The sequence below is a fragment of the Podarcis liolepis genome (assembly GCF_965112155.1).
Source record: "Podarcis liolepis genome assembly, chromosome: 6".
In the NCBI taxonomy this organism is placed as follows: Eukaryota; Metazoa; Chordata; class Lepidosauria; order Squamata; family Lacertidae; genus Podarcis; species Podarcis liolepis.
The window spans coordinates 53596043-53603111 of record NC_139559.1 but is presented as its reverse complement, the minus strand read 5'-3'; positions in this window follow the sequence as shown (position 1 = coordinate 53603111).

Sequence of the window (7069 nt, the reverse complement as noted above, 5' to 3'; positions counted from 1 at the left end):
TGACTGCATCCCAGCGACCCTGATACCTGGTCTCCATCTCTTTCATGTCCTGATGGAATCTCTCCCCCTGCTCGTCACTCATTGAACTCAGGTTCTCAGGAAACCTGTCCATATGTGAAAATAGTGGTGCATCTTGACGCTCATGTTGCAGCCCAGGTTTCTGAAAGCACTCAGCATGTTGTTGACAAGTTCTGCGTCGTTTCTGGCCTTATTGTTGCCAAGAAAGTTCTTCACTACCAGAACAAATGCCTTCCATGCTTCCAGTTCCACTTCGTTCACTGAGTTTCCGAACTCTGGATCTCTGATGAGCTGACGGATCTGAGGACCGTCAAAGATGCCAGCTTTCAACTTCTCCATGGTCAATCCTGGAAAAGCCTGGCACAAGTAAGTGAAGCAGTCACCATCCTTGTCCAGAGCCTTTGTGAACTGCTTGATTAAGCCGAGCTCGATGTGCAGCAGTGGGAAGAGTATTCTGCCTCTGTCCACCAGAGGGTCGTTGATGACGTTCCTTTCTTTGCAAGGCACCAATTCCTCCCGCACAGGCCAGTCCTTCTTCGTGTAATGCTGAGCACGGTCCCTACTATCCCACATGCACAGAAAACATGGGTACTTGGTGAAGCCAGACTGTTGTCCCAACGAAAAGTTCACCATCTTCAGGTCAACACAAATAAACCACTTATGCTGATCATAACCAATTTTCTCCAGCACATACTTCACCGCTTCATAGTTCTCCTTCAGTGTACTCAAGTGAGCCAGGGGTATAGAGGCAAACTGGTTGCCGTTGTGTAGCAGAACACATTTCAGTGATCGCTTGCTGCTGTCAATGAACAGTCTCCAATCTTTGGGTTCGTACTGTGGCACTCCAAGCTTGAGCAGAAGCTGCGCAATATCTGCACAGTACACCAAGTCCTTCTCTTCCGAGAAAAAACGGAGGTACTCTTGATGCCTGTTGCGGAAGAAGCTGATGCGAGCACTGTCAGAGAGGAGGTTTTTTTCCTTCAATCTGGATGCCAACAGTTTGGCAGAGTCCTTTGACAAGCTGAGGTCGCTAACTAGATCATTCAACTCCTTTTGGGAAAATGGATGTGGAGCATCATCTTCAAGAACCACTTCTTCTTCATGTCCTTCAACACTGGAGGCATCTTCGTCACTAATGTCAGGAAGTTCTCCGAAGATAGGCACTGGAATTTCAACACAATGAGCTACAGGACGACGTGCTGATTGAAGATCAGGATACTTGAGGCTGCCCCGGTTCTTTCTGTTGATCCCAGTCAAATCAACAGCGCAGAAGTAGCAGTCAGTGACATGGTTTTATGACTTCAAACTGATCCCTTTTCGACATAATTACCCAGAACTATTGGACCTGAATACTTCTTGTCATTAAAATAATCATTTCCAATCAAAACAATTATTCAACATGGCATTTTACCCCCACCAACTTCTTCTAAAATGCTCCACACAAGCGTACATGTGAACAAAAACATAAAAAAGACATTTGGCAATAGCTCAAAAACCTGACCTGATTGAGCAAAACCAATGTGATTTTTGGATTCAACGCATCAGATTTGTCCTAAATCAACTGAAAAAACTCAGACAACAAATTTGTTGTTGACCAGTGTAATGGGTTCAACCTACCTTTCTGGTCAAATGATTGCCAAAGTAGCCTTCTTTTTATCTGGATTGAGTTTCAGTTTATTGGCCCTCAACCAGCCTATTAGTGGCTTCATTGCAAATGAGACATGGAACTGGATATAATCTGCATATTGATGACACCTCATTAAGATTTCTGACCTATTCCAAGGGCTTCATGTAAATATTGAAAAGCATGGCAGACAAAAATAGAATCCCATTGAACTTCATAGCAAGAGATCGAACACATTACCACTTTCTGAAACTGGACAAGGAAACAGGAATAGAACTACTGAAGGCAGTACAGTGGTACCTTGGTTTAAGAACAGTCCAGTTTAAGAACAATTTGGTTTACAAACTCTGCAAAACTGGAAATAGTGTCTTGGTTTGAGAACTTTACCTCGGTCTAAGAATGGAATCCGAATGGTAGAAGGGCACCAGCGGCGGGAGGCCTCATTAGGGAAAGCGTGCCTCGGTTTAAGAATGGTTTCAGTTTAAGAACGGACTTCCGGAATGGATTAAGTTCATAAACCGAGGTACCACTGTATTTCTAGTTCCCAAACCAGCCAATTTGTCAAGAAGGAATGCAGCTGATGAGAGACCAAGGAGAAATTTCAGAGCCTCTTTTTCTCCTGTTATAAGTCATCCATCAGAGCAGCTAAACCAGTTTCTGTGCTGAACCCAGACTGAAATAAATCTAGATTATCAGGTTCATCTAGCAGTTTTACATAGGGTTGACAGGTTTGAGGATGTAACATGAAATTTCAGGGCTTTATCCTCTTTCATCTTACTGCTAGAGGAAGAAGGAAAAGCTTAGTTGAGGACAAAAACTTTGAGGACAGAATAGTTTTGTTTGGCTTGGTGATTTTTTGCTATATCTCTGTCCCCATGTTCATAAGGCTCTATCCTGAGCCACTAGACTCTGCTCCCTGACCCAATAGCTGCCATATTCCAAACACATTAACCAGGATATGCCCTTGGATTGATTGACTGGTTGGTTGGTTGGTTGGTTGGTTGGTTGGTTGATCCACCCTGGGATGCTGGTGTTCCCAGGCTCCAATGATGATTCTCAGAATCTGAGCCTCAGGGGACAGGGTGACCTAATTTCATACCAGGCTCTAGCAGTTTTCAAAGCAATTTATCCTGCGGTTTCTCCTGAAGAACACTATTTAGACAGCATTGATCTCATGTTGTTAGTGTGTAGGTAAACCTATAAAGTTATCTATAGTTCGTTGAGGATGAGGTCTTGCCTGCTTAATTCATGAAAGGAGGCCAGAGAGCTCAAAACAGATGAGAAAAAGGTTTTACAGGAATATGCACCCAACACCCCATATGAGCTATTAGAGCTAGTGCTGAGCAGGCTCTCTCTTGCTTCATGCAGAAAGTCACCAGAGCTAATTTGGCTCACACTATTATCTCATTTAAGATCAGCACCATTTTAAGCAAAGGCCAGGGGAAGTAACCTGGCGGCCTGCTAATGCTAACTTCCCCCCACACTTTTCAAAAACATGGGGCGGCAGCTTTTCTCTGTTTAATGCTATCAGTAGTAATGGGTGCATGGAGTGTTAGGGGATGGGCAGTACCTCTGGTGGGGGATATGTTGTGCTCCTTCTAGGGTAGTTTGTCTAACTTAGGTCTCCATCCTACACTCAGCTCCTAGAAGCTGTCAGCACGAGACAGTGGCCACACCCCAGGAAATAGCTTCAACTGGCCAGCTAAACCAGAGGAAAGTAGCCAATGAGTCTCAAACCCTCTGTGAGTTAGGGTCTTCGCCTGCATGCAAAGACAGGCTCCAGTGGATTGAGCCAATGAAACCAATAATATGTTCAATGGTCAAGAATGTGGTTACTGCACGGGCCATAGAGGGAAATGAGGGGAAGAGGGGGCTTATCGATCTGGGAAGATATTCCATCTTGGAGATGGAAAACGCTGATCCTAAACCTCCACTGCCTTCTGGCTATACTCATTCATGAGAAAGACCCCAAGGAAAAACCCATACCTGCTGCCTTGCACAACCTCTTCAGGAGAAGAAAAGGCTAAGGAGTAAACCCTACACAAATCCAGAGTGGAGTCCCTAAGATGATTGAATGGTGTATTGTCTACTTCCTTCTGGCAATTCCTGCAGCCAAACTGGTGCTCTGCTTTCCTTTGGGCCATATCAGTGAGGCCAAGGGGGTGGGTCTTGTTGTATGAGCAGCCCAGGACCTCCATACACACTGCCCAGGTTTGCGGCCCAGGAGGTCACTTCAGTGCTGCTAATACAGCAAAAACAACATGGTAGGCAGCAGTTAAGAGTTACTGGTTTTAGCAGCCACAGCAAGTGCTGTGATTCTCCAGCCGTTTGACTTCCCCTTTGTCTCTTGAGACGGACTGATGCCAATACAGCAATAAAACTATCAGTACAACTCAGCTAGTTAACCTGAGTTAATCATTAAGCCTTTATAAAGCAAGTGCCCCTGATGGCCATACCTAAGGTATGGAATCTCAGCCATCTGGTCCAATTGGACAAGAGCTAAATTGCAAAAGCTTTCTGTCTGCTTTTAGGGTTCAAACTGGTGGATAATGTGATCCATTGTGATCTGAGGCTCTGCTTAAGTTCTAGTGCAGAGCTAAGCAATGAAAGGTGCAAGAGGCCATTTTTTATTCCTGTCATTCGCCATGCTATGAAGAATATACATGAATTTGTAAGATAGGGCTGAAGACAGCAACACTGTCCTCTTTAGAATTGCAGCATTGTGGTGCAAATCACCAATGGGAAGTACATTCCATTAAAATCGAGAAGGTTTATTTCTGAGTCACATCCTTAGGAGGATAACAAATCATGTGAAAAGCATGTTGTTGACTTTTACTGGGAAAACTGCCAACCTCTCCAAACAGCCCAATATCCTCAGTTCCAGAATTCTGGATCTTACACAAGACTTTTCTGGCAACCGTTTCAGAGGCAAATACAAACAAAACAAAAAATAGGCTAGGAGTTTAAAGGGGTGGGGGAGTGAGCTTGTTTGTGTGTGTGTGGTTGCTTGCCAATTATAAAGGGTCGGGTTCTGGCATTGTCTTCTAATATTGAATCAGATTTCATGTCTCAAACAGAGGGCATATTTCCACACAAATTCATTCCAGCCATGTACAGTCGTACCTTGGAAGTTGAACGGAATCCGTTCCGGAGGTCTGTTCGACTTCCAAAACCAAAACACAGCTTCTGATTGGCTGCAGGAAGCTCCTGCAGCCAATATGAAGCCGCGGAAGCCCCGTCGGATGTTCGGCTTCCAAAAATAGTTTGCAAAGCAGAACACTCACTTCCGGGTTTGCGATGTTCAGGAGCCAAAACGTTTGAGAAATAAGCTGTTCGGAAACCAAGGTACGATTGTATCTCAAAAGGTTAATTGAGGGTATTGGGTGGAGTCATCTAGACTAACTCCCTGCAATGCAGGAATCCTGCCCACAGCTGTCTCCAGGTGGGCTTGAATCACCAATGTGTCTGATTAACAGCTTTGTAAAATGCAGTTATGTATGGAAGTGAGAGCTGGACCATAAAGAAGGCTGATCACTGAAGAATTGATGCTTTTGAATTATGGTGCTGGAGGAGAGTCCCATGGACTGCAAGAAGATCAAACCTATCCATTCTTAAGCAAATCAGCTCTGAGTGCTCACTGGAAGGACAGATCGTGAAGCTGAGGCTCCAATACTTTGGCCACCTCATGAGAAGAGGAGACTCCCTGGAAAAGAACATGATGTTGGGAAAGATGGAGGGCACAAGGAGAAGGGGATGACAGAGGACGAGATGGTTGGACAGTGTTCTCGAAGCTACAAGCATGGGTCTGACCAAACTGCGGGAGACAATGGAAGACAGGAGGGCCTGGCGTTGTCTGGTCCATAGGGTCACGAAGAGTCGGACACGACTAAACGACTAAACAACAACAAAAATGCAGTTATTATTTGCATATTATGGATTGAGAAGAGAAACCAAATGAATATGGCTTGGATACAATTACCCATGGAACATCTGACAATAGCATATTCCTTTCAAGCCAATCCTATACATGTCTACTCAAAAGTAAGCAGCACTGAGTTCAATGGGACTCACTCTCAGATAAATGCGTAGAAGACAATGTTCTTTGGTTGGTATGCAGCCAAATCATACTTAGAGTAGACCTGCTGAAATAATAGACTGAAGTTCAATTGGTCTACTGTAAGTAGGACTTAGTTGGACACCAGCCTCTCAATTCTAGCCTCAACGTGGTCACATTAACTTACATGGAAACAAAACTATAGCATTTGAATAGCTTCATTCCCCTTGAATGCAGTGGGAATACAGCTCTACTGCATTTCCATTGCTCTGCAAGAAGGAAAAAATTCAAAACATTGAAGCCTTTAACATTGCTCCGTTCAAAAGAATAACTGACACCTCTTCATATATTCTCTTGTACAAACATGTCCAGCTGTTTGTTTCTCTCTACTCTGTTGCTTCCAAATGAGATTAAGCATTTTTTTCATTACAGCAGAGTAAAATTGGTTTCGTCTGCTTATCTTCTTCCTGAGTGTTTTGTTTTGTTGCAGTGCATCACAGCACAGCAGAAGTACACTGGAAGAACTGCTGAAGAAGAGACCTCAAAGGCCTAAAAGATTTCAGTCATCAGACTCTTTTTCAGGGACAACTGTAAAGCAAAAACACATACACAGCTCATGTAACAGATCAGGGACCAAACTGCTGGGAAAAGAAGAGAAGGGTGGGGGGGGGGAAGCTAACCTGGCACACTCCAGATATTGCTGGACCACAACTCCCATCATCCTGGACCTCCTGGAAAGACTTGCTGAGACTACTAGGCCTAGGCTGTGGTTTGTTTCCTTCAATAAAGAGTTAACTTCACTGGCCTCAGTAGATTTATTGTTTCATTGCTGACCTACTCCTAGCTCCAACCCTGACAGATGGCTTTTGTGTAGGAGAAGCCTGTTTGGTAACATGCACCCTGTCAATTGAGAATACATAAGTTCGGGAGGGGGGTGGTCTATCTGTTGCTGTAACCAGTGCTATTTTTCCTCTTAGAAATGTTTAGGGGTACTCTCATTTTCCTACTCATATTGAAATACTGCATCTCAATGTGGCCAAACTTAGATTTACAAAATGTTTAGGGGCATGCGTCCCCCCCAGAAAAAAAGCACTGGCTGTAAATGCTCTGCCGGGAACAAATCTGAGGACAGCCGCCTAGAGGCTATTAGTGTGTGCACATTAGTGAGTTGCTGTACATGTGTGCTTTTGTCAATAATGACTTAAGCATTAGACATGTGCCTTCCTAGGTTGGGCGTGCCTAGGTCAAGGGATACATCAAAACAACAAAAGAACAAAAACAAAAATTTAGAATTAGGAATAATTCCAAAGGTCAAACTGAGATAATTCTGACACACGTACCAGTTTCACTTTATAAAACCAGGGAGTCTTTGA